The sequence below is a fragment of the Rhincodon typus genome, chromosome 29, assembly GCF_021869965.1.
Source record: "Rhincodon typus isolate 14 chromosome 29, sRhiTyp1.1, whole genome shotgun sequence".
Classification (NCBI taxonomy): domain Eukaryota; kingdom Metazoa; phylum Chordata; class Chondrichthyes; order Orectolobiformes; family Rhincodontidae; genus Rhincodon; species Rhincodon typus.
This window is the reverse complement of record NC_063360.1, coordinates 6,932,197-6,947,523: the sequence shown is the minus strand read 5'-3', so window position 1 is coordinate 6,947,523 and position 15,327 is coordinate 6,932,197.

Genomic DNA, 15,327 nt, shown 5'->3' with positions numbered 1-15,327 from the left:
GCTAAATTGCCCAGAGTGTCCAGGTATATGTATGTTAGATAGATTAGCTGTGGGAAATGCAAGGTTACAGGGATTGGATAGGGGGCTGGATCTGTATGGTATGTTCGTCGGATGGTCAGTTTGGACTTGATGGGCTGCATGGCCAACTTCCACATTGTAGGGGTCCTATGCTATTCTATAATGAGCCCCTGGTTGACTCTTCCTGTTATCTCTCTCTCTCTCTCTGTCTGTTTGAAGTTTCCCTGACACTTTACAGGTATGATATTTCAGTGTAAAATTAAAGCCAAAAGAACTGCAGATGCTGTAAGCCAGGAACAAAAACAGAAGTTGCTGGAAAAGCTCAGCAGATCTGGCAACATCTGTGAAGGAAAAAGCAAAGTTAACGTTTCGGGTCCGGTGACCCTTCCTCAGACCTGATACGTCACTGGTCTCACACTGGACTTTGCCAGACAGCACTGAATTTACATTCACAGCCTTTTTGTTTTATCTGCAACTGCCCTTGTTTAAAGAATTTTGGAATTAAAAAGTTTAACACGTCCAGAATATTTCTGAGTTCTGATCTGTCATCATGACATTATCACTTGCCCACTCTTCTGTCTTTCTCGTTTTCTTTATCTTTCGTTTTGACTCTCACAGATCTGTATTCATGCATCTTTCATTAATTTTGATGTTCAACCTTCAATTGGCCAATGTAGGATTGAATTCTGAAACAGAACTATCATCCCCACAGCATTTTGCTCTAGTACAGAAGTGTCAAATCCAGATTAGTAGCTTCGAGTATTACCTGCAGTCCCTATTCCCTCCAAAGTGGTGACTTCCTCCTGTGAACCTATGTAATGCAATGGCCCCATTTCCTTTGAGTCCTCTCCATATCTTGTCTCTTTTTCATCTCCTTCCCTCACACCAGGCTAATGCAGTTTTATTTTGTGGTCCCAGTTTCCCACTCCATCTGCCTCTGTGTCATACATGCTCTCTGCAGGCAAAGTGCTGTTAGAGTGTTTCCCTGAAGGGGGTGGTGATGCCAATTGATGTCCCTTAGCAATAGAAGTTGAGTTGTTGGACAATAATCCTGTCTTTCTTTGCTTACTCTCTTGTGGTTAGACTGCTGCAATGAGATAGACGATTTGTCCCACGGAAGCTGTTCTTGTCAGTAGGATGAGAACAATGTGCGCTGCAAAGATGCTAAATAATCTCTGGAGAAAAATGAATAACCGACTACAGCTTTTTCCCCTAAACCTAGACATCAATACCATCAATAGGATATCAATCTAATAATACTAGTTTGGTGGTTTATCCATGAGAAAATACAATCGAGATAGTGCCAATTGGTTCTGGAATGATCACCCTCTGTGGGGAATACTGAGATCCATTAATTTCATTCCCTTTCATTACTCAGAATTATGTTAATGAGGGGATTGTATCTGATTAATGAGGCATTAGCCTTACACCTGAGAGACTTGGACTGAATTCCAAACCATCTCCTTTGCTTGTCGTTGTAATATTCTTATGTGAAGTGCCTTTAAGGTCTCCCATTCCAGCTTCTATCTAACAAGGGCATGGAACTACTCTTAACTTAGCAATGAAGTCGGCATTAACGTGAGCACAGCTTTGGTGTTCAGTCTTACCCAAAGGGAAGGCAGAGTTTGCTGTCACTGTAGGGGCATGCCCGCTAATCACTAACCCTCTCCTCAACCCCTCAACGGAGGCAGATCAGGCCTGAAACTCACACCGATCTCAGCACTGATCGTACAATCCGTACAGTGTAGAAGCAGGCCACTTGGCCCATCGAGCCCACACCGACCCTCTGGATAGCATCCGACCCAGACCCACCGCCTACCCTACTCCCGTACCCCTGCATTTCTCATGGCCAATCCACCTAACCTGCACATTTAGACTCTTGGAGGAAATCAGAGCACCCAGAGGAAAGCCACACAGGTGAAAGTGCAAACTCCACATAGACAGTCACCCGAGGGTGGATTCAAACCCAGGTCCTTGGTGCTATGAGGCAGCAGTGCTAACCACTGAGCAACCGTGCCACCTGATGGAATCGTAGAATCATACAGCATGGGAACAGAGCCTTCGGTCCAACCGGTCCATGCCGAACATAATCTCAAACTAAACTAGTCGCACCTGCCTGCTCCTGGCCCATATCCTTCCAAACATTTTTTATTCATTATCTATCCAAATGTCTTTTAAATGTTGTGTCTGTACGTGCATCCACAACTTCCTCAGAAGGTTCATTCCACACTCAAACCACCCTGTATGTAAAAAATCTGCCTCTCATGTCTTTTTAAAATCTCTCTCCTCTCACATTAAAAATGTGCCCGTAGTCTTGAAATCCCCCATCTTAGGGAAAAAACAACTATCATTAACTCTATCTATACTTCTCATTATTTTATAAACTTCTATCAGCTTGCCTCTCAATCTCCTACGCTCCAGTGAAAAAAGTCCCAGCCTTTCTTTATATTTCAAACCTTCCATACCCAGCAATATCCTGGTAAATCTCTTCTGAACCCTCTCCAGCTTAATAATATCCTTTCCTACAACTGGGTGACCAGAACTGGGCACAGTATTCCAGAACAGGCCTCACTAATGTACAGCCCCAACATGATTTCCCAACTCCTATACTCAAAGGACTAAGCAATGAAGGCAAATGTGCCAAACACCTTTTTAACCACCCTCTCTATGTCACGAAAACATCAAAGAATTATGTACCTGCACCCCTAGATCCCTCTGCTCTACAACACTACCCTAGGCCCTAACATTAATTGTATACACCCTGCCCATGTTTGTTGTACCAATATGCAATATTTTGCATTTATCCAGATTGAACCTCATCTGCCATTTATCGGCCCATTGACCCATTTGATCAAGATCCCCTCTTCACTGTCTACAATGCCTCCAATTTTGATGTCATTCACAAACTTACTAACCAAGCTTTCTATATTCTTATCCAAATCATTTATATAAATGACAAACAAACGAGGACCCAGAACTGATCCCTGTGGAACACCACTAGTCACAGGCCTCCAAACCAAAAAGCAACCCTCCACCATTACTCTCTGTCTCCTGCCATTAAGACAATTATATATCCAATAGGCAAACTCACCCTGAATCCCATACTAATTAGTCTACCACACAAACCTTGTCAAAAGGCTTTACGAAAATCCAAATAAACAACGTCTACTGCTCTGCCATCATCAATCTTTTGGTAACTTCCTCAAAAAACTCAATTAAGTTTGTGAGACTCGATTTTCCTTGCACAAACCCATGCTAACTATCCCTAATCAATTTATGCCTCTCTAGATGTCTGTAAATCTTATCTTTTATAATTGCCTCCAACAATTTACCCACAACTGAACTCGGACTCACAGCTCTATAGATTTCTAGTTTCTCCTTATAACCTTTCATAAACAAAGGTACAACATTAGCCACCCTCCAGTCATCAGGCACCTCACCTGTAGTTATAGATGATGCAAATATTTCTGCAAGTGGTTTCATAATTTCCTCCCTTAATTCCCATAATGTTCTGGGATACATTAGATCAGGTCCTGGAGGTTTATCCACCTTTATATTCTCCAAGACATCTCGACCTTCCTCTTCTGTAATGTGAACTGTTTTTAAAATGTCAAAGTTTATTACTCTGCATTCTCTAGACTCCATCTCTTTCTCCGCAGTCAAATCTGGAGTGAAATGTTCATTTAGTATCGCTCCCATTTCTTGGGGTTCAAAACAAAGATGACCTCCTTGATCTTTAAGAGGCCCCTACCCTCACTCTAGTTAAACTCTTGCTCCTAACGTGTTTGTAGAAACTCTTTGGATTATCTTTTCAGGGTGGCACGGTGGCTCAGTGGTTAACACTGCTGCCTCATGGCTCCAGGGGCCTGGGTTTGATTCCCTGTCAGGCAACTGTCTGTATGGAGTTTGCACATTCTCCCCACATCTGTGTGGGTTTCCTCCAGGTGCTCCGGTTTCCTCCTACAGTCCAAAGATGTGCAGGCTAGGTGGATTGCTTATGCTAAATTGCGCGTCGTGTTCAAGGATGTGTAGCTTAGGTGGATTTGGGGAAATGGTCTGGGTGGGGTGTTCTGAGGGTCAGTGTGGACTTGTTGGGCCGAGGGCCTATTTCCATACTGTAGGGATTCTTTATAAAAAAAATTAACATTTTCTGCCAATGCTATCTCATATCCCCTGTCTGCCTAAAGGCATCAGAGGAGCAGGAAGGCTGACGTTTCGGGCCTAGACCCTTCTTCAGAAAATGATTTTCTGAAGAAGGGTCTAGGCTCAAAACATCAGCCTTCCTGCTCCTCTGATGCTGCTTGGCCTGCTGTGTTCATCCAGCTCTACACCTTGTTATCTCAGATTCTGCAGCATCTGCAGTTCCTACTATCCCCTGTCTGCCTTCCCGATTTCTCTCTTAAGAATGCCCCTACACTCTTTATATTGATTAAGAGATTCAATTGAACCAAGTTGTCTATATCTAAAATAAGATTCTCTTTTGTCCTTGATTAGAACTTCAATACCTTTATTCATCCATTGTTCCTTAATCTTACCAGCCTTGCCCTTCACTCTAATAGGAACAAAATGCCTCCGAACTCTTGTCACCACACCCTTGAATGCCTCCCACTTGTCAGATGTCCTTGTACCTGCGAACAGTCTACTCCAATCAACTTCCTGTCTCATATCATTAAAATTTGCCTTACTCCAATTATAAATTTTAACTTTCATGGAAGGCTTATCCTTTCCCATAACCATTTTGAAACTGATAGAATTATGATTGCTAGACCAAAAGTGTTCCTCCATTTTTACTTCAGACACCTGCCCTGCCTTATTGTCCAAAAGAAGGTCTAGTTTTGCTCCTTCTCTAGTAGGAGCATCCGCATACTAATAAAGAAAATTTTCTTGAACACTTTTGACAAATTATTCACCATCCAAGCCTTTAACACTAAGGAAGCCCCAGTCAATACTTGGTAAATTAAAATTCCCCTGTTATTACAACCTTATTATGCGTACATATATCTGAGATCTCCCTACGTATTTGTTTCTCAATTTCCCTCTTACCACTGGGGAGGCTATAGCACAATCCTATCAAAGTGATCTTTGCTTCCTCATTTGTAATTCCTGCCCATATATTTTCACTGGATGAATTTTCTGAAATATCTTCCCTAGTTACAGCAGTAATGTATTCTTTAATCAAAAACACCATCCCCGCCCCCAACGATTTTGCCTCCTTTTCTATCCTTCCTATAGCATCTAAGACCAGGAACATTGAGCTGCCAGCCTTGTCCCTCTCTCAGCCAAGTTTCTGTAATAGCTATGATATCCCAATCCTATGTTCTTAAACATGCCCTGAGTTCATCAGCCTTACTCCTTGCATTGAAATAAAAGCAATTTCGTCCTTCAGGGTTACTACATACTCTGACTCTCTTCTGTCTTGCTTTTCTAATTGACGTGCTCTCCTCACATTCAGAACTGTCCCCATCAATCCTTCCATCTGCACTGCTGCTTAGAATTCCTCCACTCTCCCTCTCTATCAGTATAAAGTCTCCCTTGATGGAATGAGCAAATCTCCCTGTTAAGATGTTGATCTCTTTCCAGTTCAGGTTAGACCCATCCTTTTTGAACAGGTCTTTTCTATCCCAAAAGACATTCCAGTTGTTCAAAATCCCGAATCTCTGAACAATACACCAACTTTTCAACCATTGATTTAACTCCTTTATCCTTTTATTCCTTCCCTCGTTCGAGTTTGCATTGGGAGTAAACCAGAAATTACTACTTGTAAGGTTCTATCTTTTAATCTTCTACTTAACCTTTTAAATTCACTCTGTACTGCTTTAATCTTTTCCCTAAAAATGTCATTCCTACCGATGTGTACAATAATTTCCAGCTTCACAGTCTCACCTTTAACAATATCACCTTAATCCTGGCACCAGGAAAGCAACAAACCATACTAAATTTATGCTCACTGACACAGAATCTTCTGTCTATGGCCCTATCAGGAGAGTCCTCTATAACAATAATTCTATTAAATCTAGTCGAACGTGTCCAGTAACCGACTGCCCCTTCCATTTTTCTCAGATAGATTATCCCCTTCTACTGTTCCAAAAATTGAATATCTATTTGATAGAGGAATAGCCACTGGAGACTTTTGACCTTTCATCTTACCTTTCCCAATGGTCACCCATCTATCGGACAGAGCCTGTTGCGTAATAACTTTTCTCAATCTATTAGCCATCTCATTCTGAACCTTATATATGCCCTTAATAACATTAAGCCTAAAAAAAAGGATGTTTCAATAACACCTGATATATAAAATAAACTACCTTTCATTACCTACAAAAATAATGTTAAAATGGAAAAACTTAAAAATATCATACAAATAAAACTTAAATAAAATCAATCATTTAGCTGATGGACTGAATAAAAAAAAGACTCCTCTTCAATAAATTCCTCAAAGTAAACAAAATCTTCTCCAGAGATGACCACACATGGCATGCTCCAGAACAAAAACACAACTCCCTATTTTTTAAAAAAAACTGTTCAGTTTTTCAAAAATAAAGTTTTGCAATATTAAAAAAGACCCTCTCAAAGACATATAGTCTTTGTTAACTTCTAAATTTAGAATGAAAAAAATTCAGCCACTCACTGTAAACCCTTAAAAGCTCATTTAAAACAAAGCGTGTTTTAAAAACGTCTATTTTTTTTAAAAAAAATGCAATTTTTTTTGCCTGCTTTTTTGGGTTTTCTTTGAATGTTAATGAAACAAAACAAATAAAAAAACTTTTAGTGGAGGCAGATTTGGGGCTCAGCAGACATGCCTGTCCCCATATAAAGTCACCGTAGCCTTACCAAGCCAGAGGACTGCTCTGTCATTGGACAGAGACAACCAGTAGGGGTTTAACCTGACGGTCACCATGCCTGAGGTGAGAGGCGAGGTTGAGAAGGAGAATCTTTCATGGTAACCTTAGCCAGTGCAGGAATTGAACCCACTCTGCATCACCAAGCAGCCACCTGAGCTAACCAACCTCCCAGATGAGGCAATGATGAATGAACCACTTTAGGAGTCCTGTTTAAGGAGGCAGCCCTGAATTTTATAGTCAGCCTCCAGTTTCCTGATGTGGTAAGGATCAGTTGTGAGGGTCAGGGGTAGTAACTGGGTTTTGAGACTAATGAGAGATTTTCCAACTTGGAAGGAGCAGCCGGCTGCAGTAAAGGGTAAGTAACTGAGAAGGTTTTTCAACATGGAGGTGCCCTCTCATCAACATCTTACACATGGAAATGAAAATTGAAGCCGCCAGGACACTAGAGTTGTTGGGGGAGGAGGTGGCAGTGGGTCAGTTAAACTACCTGGAGGTGGGGGAGGCTGTACTCTACGCAGGCCTATGGGCCTTTCTGCCTGGCCGGGTGTGGGGTAACCAAAGGCTGTCCTACCGAAGAATTCAACCTAACCCCCATGCCACAACAGCCTCCAAAACAGATCTGACTCCTGTTTCCCATCTCCTGAAGAGAAAATTTAACCTTTCCTGTGCTAAGAGACAGAGGTCCCAAGCAGCAACCGTGGAGGTGGAATAGTTGCCCTTAAGTTGACCAGTGTTGCCCCCTATCATGGTCATTTGAGATCATGCCAGCAGAATAAATACAGGAAACCAGATCTCACTGGGATAGATTTCCGTCCTCCACAGTTTGGACCAGCAGAGTGGACCTCGGCTCAGAAATAAAGAGAGTGTTGGAGAGAAATAATGATTGTAAGCTGTCCAGTAAACAAGGGAAAAACTAGGCAGGCACAGAGCATTCAACTGTATGAAACCTGATCCGTAAATATAATAGAAGCCCAGATCAGAACATGATCCATGGCCCTGCAATAACATTAGCACGATTAGCACCACGTGCATACAAACAAAGGTATTGCTTGTTGCTGGAGAAGTCTAAGGGGTGAAAACTCAGACTGAGCTCCTCTTAATTCCAAGCAAACAATAGAATTCTGGGACCTCTAGGGTGAAGGCCAAGCAAAATAAAAGACAACATTTGTCAAGACATAAATGAATTAGTACTTGGGGTATGAGAATTACAGGAAGTTGAGGTAGAGTAGTACGGTTTCCTTTTCAATTTAGGTTACCTGAATCTGCAAACTGCTACTCCACAGGGTACAGACTTATCAGAGAGTCAATCCTAAATGTTCATAATTAAAGAGTCTGAAGTTATGCCGGAGCTTGAAATGTAAGGTAACTGGACTCATTGGCAAAATGCTGGATCTGACAGTAAGGACCAATAGTAGGTATACAATAAGGACAAGTAAGAGGCATATTTTAATTAACTCATTACCAGTTCAGTCCAGCAAGATCATGTTTGTGTGTCACAATAAAACAGAGGGGAAGAAGATGCATTGTAAGACAATTATTACAATAAAATTGATGCTGTGTCTGGCCCAAGAAGCAGTAAAACATCTCAAACACTCCACCCTGCCCCAAGCCCAATGTTTACTGCTATCATTCACCCAAAGGCAACGTATTTTTACATGTAAATAGTGTTGATGTGCCAATAGTGAAAGAGGATGGATTTAAAGGTTTGGGAATTCAAGGTTCCAAAGGCTTGGAAATGGGTCCCCAAAGTGGACTTCCACCTACTATCCTTATATCCTTCTATTCCTTTCTCCCTCATATGATCCAGCTCCCCCCAGCTTTAAAAGCAACTGTTCTATTGGCCTTGAGTTCCACGTTGTAATCACACTCTGGGTAAAGAAATTATTTTGGCCATCTTACACTGCTGCCTTGGCATATTTGAAAGTATTATTTTTGTTTAAATGTATCCCAAATGGAGCATAAGGGATAAATCTTTGAGAATTCAATATCAGCCCCAGAGCCTTGCAAAGGGTGTAAATTTAAAAATTGCACTGCATTGTTATAGCCCTATCCCCAACCTGTGCTCACATCCATCAAATCTCTTGCAAAATTATCCCTTTGGTGCCAATAGGGGTTCACTCTAAATAGATTAAAAATTAGATTTGTCAACAAATAAAAATGACAATTATAAATTCTCTTTCAAGGATGGATATGCTTCAGTCCAAATACAGTGTGACACAGGTTTGCAATCCATTTTTGACATGCCAAAATTACAATACAGCTGACAGAAAAATAATAAAAAGATGATAGCATGAAAGAAATTTATAGGCCTCTCGCTCCCAACTCAGTGTTTTAATGGTCTTCCTCCCACACAGTCTTTCAGGGTTGGCTTACCCTGTAAAGGATGTTGTCAGCTTTTTTTTCTGCAGTTCAACTCAATCGTTTTCAGACTGATTACAGTTCTTGATTTGGCAGAAACAGGATCTCACCCTTTTCAACATTTTTAGCAAGCTGTTGGTAACAAAGAGAACTGTCACATATCACCTCAAATGGGGCTTCGCTATCGAGTTCAGACGGCTTGTTTCTGAACGCAGCAGTCAGCTGCAAAGAGGGAAAAGAAGAAACCTGCTTTTATATCACACATCTCATAACCTTAAGATGTACAAAAGTGCTTTACAGCCAATTAATTATTTGAACATTGCTATAATGTAGGAAACATGGCAATTCATTTGCACAGATTTCCATAAACAGGTATTATATTCCAAGGAAAAAAATAACACAAAGAACTGTGGATGCTAGAAATCTGAAACAAAAACAGAAATTGCTAGAGAAGCTCAGCAGGTTGGGCAGCATCTGTGGAGACAGAAACAGAACTAATGCTTTGGATCCAGTGATCCTTTTTCAGAACTGCATTCTGAAACGAAATTTGAACTCTGCTTTCTCTCCGCAGATGCTATTAGACCTGCTGAGTTTTTCCAGCAATTTTTGTTTCTGTGTAATATATTTTAATAACACTAGTTGAGGGATAAATAGACATCAGGGATAATTTTGCCCGCTCTTCCTCAAAATAGTGCGAGAGGATCCTTTACATGTACCTGAGAGACCAGGTGGGACTTTTTTAAAACTTCTGAGATTGTGCTTCTGACAGTTCAGCCTAGATTTTGTCTCTGGGTGTGGCATTCAAAACCATAGCCCTCAGGATCAGAGGTGAGAGAACCACCTACAGAGCTCTGGCTGAAAGCTGACAGCTATTACATGGCTGAAACAAGGTAAAGACCTCTACAATAATCCAACATTAGCAGGATTTTGATAAGGACATCCAGAGTTCTTTTCAGTTTGAGAATGTTGGGTTGACAATATGTTCTGTATTTTATTGGAATGCTGCAGTCAAGCACAGTGATACCTTTCAAATCTTCTCAGGTCTGTCAGTGGGTAACAGCACTGACCAATGTGAGACTGAGACATTGGACTAGCAGACCCAGGCATTGTAGTTAATCTGTACTGAATTAGCTGATTGCAGCTGGGATATCAGTACGTATTGGTCAGTCGCTCCAATTCTCACAGTTTAGGAAGGAAAACTCAAAGAAAATCAAAATTTAACTGTGATTGAATGAGTCCAGATCAAAACAAAAAATCTCCAGTATGTATGCAAAGCGAAGATACAGGCAGGTTCAGCTAAGAATTCCTCTAGAGTCAAATGGCCTGACAAAACATTTAGAAAGCACTCGAGTAAGAAATACAGGGCAACTAGGCTTTACAGAGCTGTTAAGAGGAGAAAGAAAGATGCATGTATACATTATTATAATGTAGATAACTCAGCACACAACTTGCATATATCAAGGTCTCACAAACAGCAAAGTAATAATAACCACATAATCGGTTTTGTGAAGTTGGACAAAAGGATAAATATTGACACAGGATGAACTTCCTGGCTCTTCTTGGAATGAAATAAAGAAATGGAGAATAGAATATAAATGCAAAAAACAGAAAAACATACTGCAAAATATCTTACAAGTACTTTAAGAGGAAACATTTGATTAGGGCAAATGTGGATCCATTACAGGCAGTTGGAGAATTTATAATGGAGACTAGAACTGTAACAGAGAAGCTAAATGGTGACTTTGTGCTTGTCTTGACTGAGGAAGATACAATAAATCTCCCAGAATTCAGTATTCCAGGGGCAAAGGTCAATGAAGAAATGAAGGAAATTAATATTAGAATGAAGGTTGTATTTGAGGAATTAATGGAAATTAAGGTTGCCAAGCTCCTGGAACCTAATATTCTATATCCTAGACTGTCGACCATCGTAGAAGATGTATATGTGAAGGTAATGGATGCATTAATGTTCATCTTCTAGAATTATATAGATTCCAGAATGGTTCCTGCAGAATGGAAGAAGAAAATGGCATCCCCACTCTTTAAGAAGGGAGGGAAAGAAACCATAGGGACCTATAGTCTTATTAACTTAGATCAGTAGTGGGGAAATGCTCGAATCTATTATAAAGGATGTGATTAATGGATTCTTGAATAACAATAATCTGACTGGACATAACCAGCATGGATTTGTGAGTGGGAAATTGTGTTTGATGCAACTGTTGGAAGTTTTTTGAGGAAGTTAGTAGCAGAATTGATAAAGGAGAGTCAGTTGTTGTAGTATATTTAGGCTTCTGGAAGATTTTTGATAAATTTCCCCAGTGGAGGTAGGTTAGCAAAATTAAAGCACATGGTGAAGGAGGCAATTTACTGGCATGGATTAATGATTTGTTAGCAGGCAGAAAATGGAGAGTAAGAACAAACGGGTCATTCTCGCATTGGCAGACTATGACTAGTGAGTGTCGCAAGGTTCAGTACTTGGACACAAAATATATCGATGATTTAGTCACGGGGAGCAAATGGAATGTTTCCAATTTCACATATGGCTTAAAGGAATGTGGGAATGTGTGTTGTGAGGAGATGCAAAATGACTTCAAGAGGATTTGATCTCCATCTCTTTGGGTAATACTTAGTGAGTGGGTAATAACACAGCAGATGAAAAGTAATGTGGAAATACTGACTTGGGTAGGAGGAGCTAATGTGCAGAATATTTCTATTATAAGAGGTTGGAAATGTACAAAGGGAACTGGGTGTCCTTGTCAATAAGCCACTAGAGGCTAGTATGGAGGTACAAGCAATTAGAAAGGTAAATAATATGTTGGCCCTTACCTTAAGAGGATTTGAGTACAGTCTTGTTTCAATATACAACCTTGGTTAGCCTGTACCTGGGGTATTGTGTGTAGTTTTGGACCCCTTACCTCAGAAAGGATATTATTACCTTTGATGCATTGCAGCAAAGATTCACCAGACTTGTTCCCAGGCTGGTGTGACTGTCCTAAGGAGAGAGAGTGGGGAAACTGGGTCTGAAGAATTAGAGAAGATCTCACTTAAAATCACAAAATACTGTAAAAGATAAGCAGGTAGATGCAGTTAAGATATTTCTCCTGGTTGGGGAGTGCAGAACCAGGGGCACAATTTTAGAATAAGGGGAAACCACTTAAGATCATGATGAAGAGATTACTTTTTACTCAGAAGGTTGTGAATCTTTAAAATTCTCTACCACAGTGGTCTGTGGAGGCTCAATCATTGAGTGTATTTAGACATTGACAGATTTCTAAATATTAATGATGTAAAGGAATATGGAGATAGTGTGCAAAAAAGGCATTGAAGTGAATGATCAGCCATGATCATATTGAATGGTTGAGCAGGCTCAACACCCCGAATGGCCTATACCTGTTCCTATGAGGGCACTTTGTGTTTAAATCTCTCCAAATATATTCCAAATATGGATATTTCGCTTCTACAGACTGCAAAACTTCAAGCAGATAATTGACAAGCTGCAAAGCGATAATACATGCCCTTGAAGTATACCTGGACACAAATGGAGATAAACAGCTTCCACTTATGTGGCGTGCTACCTATTGCCAGGATGTCCCACGGTATATCTTATCCAAATAGTTAAGCTTTAAGGAACAGTAGTCATACAGACAAACATGGTGGCCAGTTTACATGTAACAGGATCCCACCACAATCCATTAATTGTTTTTTAATAGCGTTAGTTAAAGAGAGAATAATGGGAGAACTCCTTTGCAACAAAAAGAAATCATAGCAGGATACAGGCATTTCATTTGAAAGACAGCACTGATTACAACACACTGAGTGCTGAACTTCCAGCTGCAGTTCTGTCTTATGCTGCACTGAAGTACCAGCCTCGATAAAGTGCTGAAACCCAGGAGCAGGGCTTGAGCCCACCACGTTCTGATTCTGAGACAAGAGTGCTACCAACTGAGACGAGCTGACAGTATAATGGAGAAATATTAGTTGATGAGACCTGAGGCACTTAGTTTGCTGCTCAGCATGCGCATATGGATTATTCAATATTGGTTAGAGTCCAAATATTCAGCAGAATCTTTCATAATTATCGGAGAGACGCTGAAGGAATATAGAAACAAAATTAATTAGTTTCTGCTCCTGCCAGGAAGGGAAAGCTATGAGCTACTAAATAAGATAAAGGAAATGGCAGTGGTGTAATCCTGGTTCATCCTTAATACTCAGAGTTAAGATGGTTCTAAATAGAATTTAACTCCTTGTGGAGCAGGTACTGAGCTGCCTTAAGAGTAAGAGCTGGAGGATTGTGATAAGGCAATTCAATCAGGATCATGTGATTTTGGCCACACTGTAAATGTAATTGTATTGGATTAGCTCCTGAAAATCAGGAGAGGTGTGTAACAAGCAACTGATTGGGTCCCTTCTATGCTATTCTTTCAAATCGAAATATCCCCCATAATATATTTTTATAAAATCCTGACAGTGCACTTTGCCCTAATGGCTGCTCAGTTTGGAACTAACAGCCTGAAAAAAATGCCTGATTTAACTCTCAGCCTATCCTAAGTCAACTGATCCTAGCTAGGTCTGGCAGACATGATAAAACAGCCTGCAGTGCCTATGGGTTTGGGAGGATCGAATAACATCAGCCAAAATTGGGAGAAAACAACAGAAGGATATGCAGATAAGTTTCAATGAAGAAGTGTGGGAGCAGGCTTGTTTGGAGAATAAACACTGACCCAAAATGTGAAAGCCTTCATATTGTATCTTGTTCTCTCCTGTACATTCTATGCAATAGATACTCACACACATTGAACTGTTAACTAGTGTGAGTTACCACTGTCAGAGTGAAATGAAAAAGAAAAGTTTAGAAAACCGATGGCATCTCTGGTATGTATCATAAAAAATATCTGTTTTGGTATTTCCCTAAATGATATGTAGAAGAAAAGAACCACAAATGAAAGAAACTTGCTACAATATTTAGCCTTCCTGCTCCTATGATGCTGCTTGGCCTACTGTGTTCATCGAGCTCTACACCTTGTTATCTCAGATTTTCCAGCATCTGCAGTTCCTACTATCTCTGATACAATATTTATCCTATTTAATTTCATGAATAGTAGGTCAAACAGGATTAGTCTTTAGTCAAGTATCCAGCACAGACATTGCCGGAATTGCTCCCATCTGCTTTCCATTACATTTAGAGAAGATTAATGAAGACAAGACCATCAGGTCACACATTGGAGACACAATGATCAAGATGCAGAGTCTCTCGCTTCCAAAATCATTCAACCAGACTAAATAAAATAAACTAGGAAGAGCAATGTCATCTCATATTTTTATTGATTTAAACAAAAATGAACGCTCCATCCATTATATACACTGTTTACGATGTTTTACATATTCAAACATCCAGCTCCTTAATATGCAATGTACCCAATACATTTAACATCTTGTATTCACCAAATTTCTTTCAATGTAAAGTTACAATTGCAACATTGGATTTTCACATTGATCTGGTTTCATACTTGTGCTATTTAATGGGAGAAGAATGCTACCACCAATCCTCCTTCTTTGACTGGGTCTAAGGACAAATTTGGTTTTTAGTGTAGGCGTTGAGGCTACAAGATGCAGTTATTGCCTAGTAGCAATTAGGTACAGGTTACATTAGTTCATTAGGCATTGTTACTTAGACAACGTAGAAACCTGGGGACATAGGTCTACAGTCTAGGACATCTTAAGATGTTCTCCCCGATTCCCTCTCAAGCCCTATGGCACATCAGGTTGGTGGTGTTTAATGCAGTCTTAAACATGAACCCTTTCAGAATCGCTACTTCACACAATAACATCCAGCCCAATAATGGCAGATTGTAATCACTGCTGCACTTTAGAGAGAAATTGATATCAGCAACTGGCTATGGACAGCGCGTACAATCTGATTCAGAGAGTCCCATCAATAACACAACTCACCTGACAGAGATAACACCCTCCAGTAAGGCTGCAAATCCTATGACGCACAATCACTCCATTTTTGTGAATTAAACATGCTTCCATCCACTGCCACTGGGTTTTTAATTGAAGAAACTTAATCTTCCTATCTCCTGTCATATCATAGAAGCAAGTCATTCAGCCC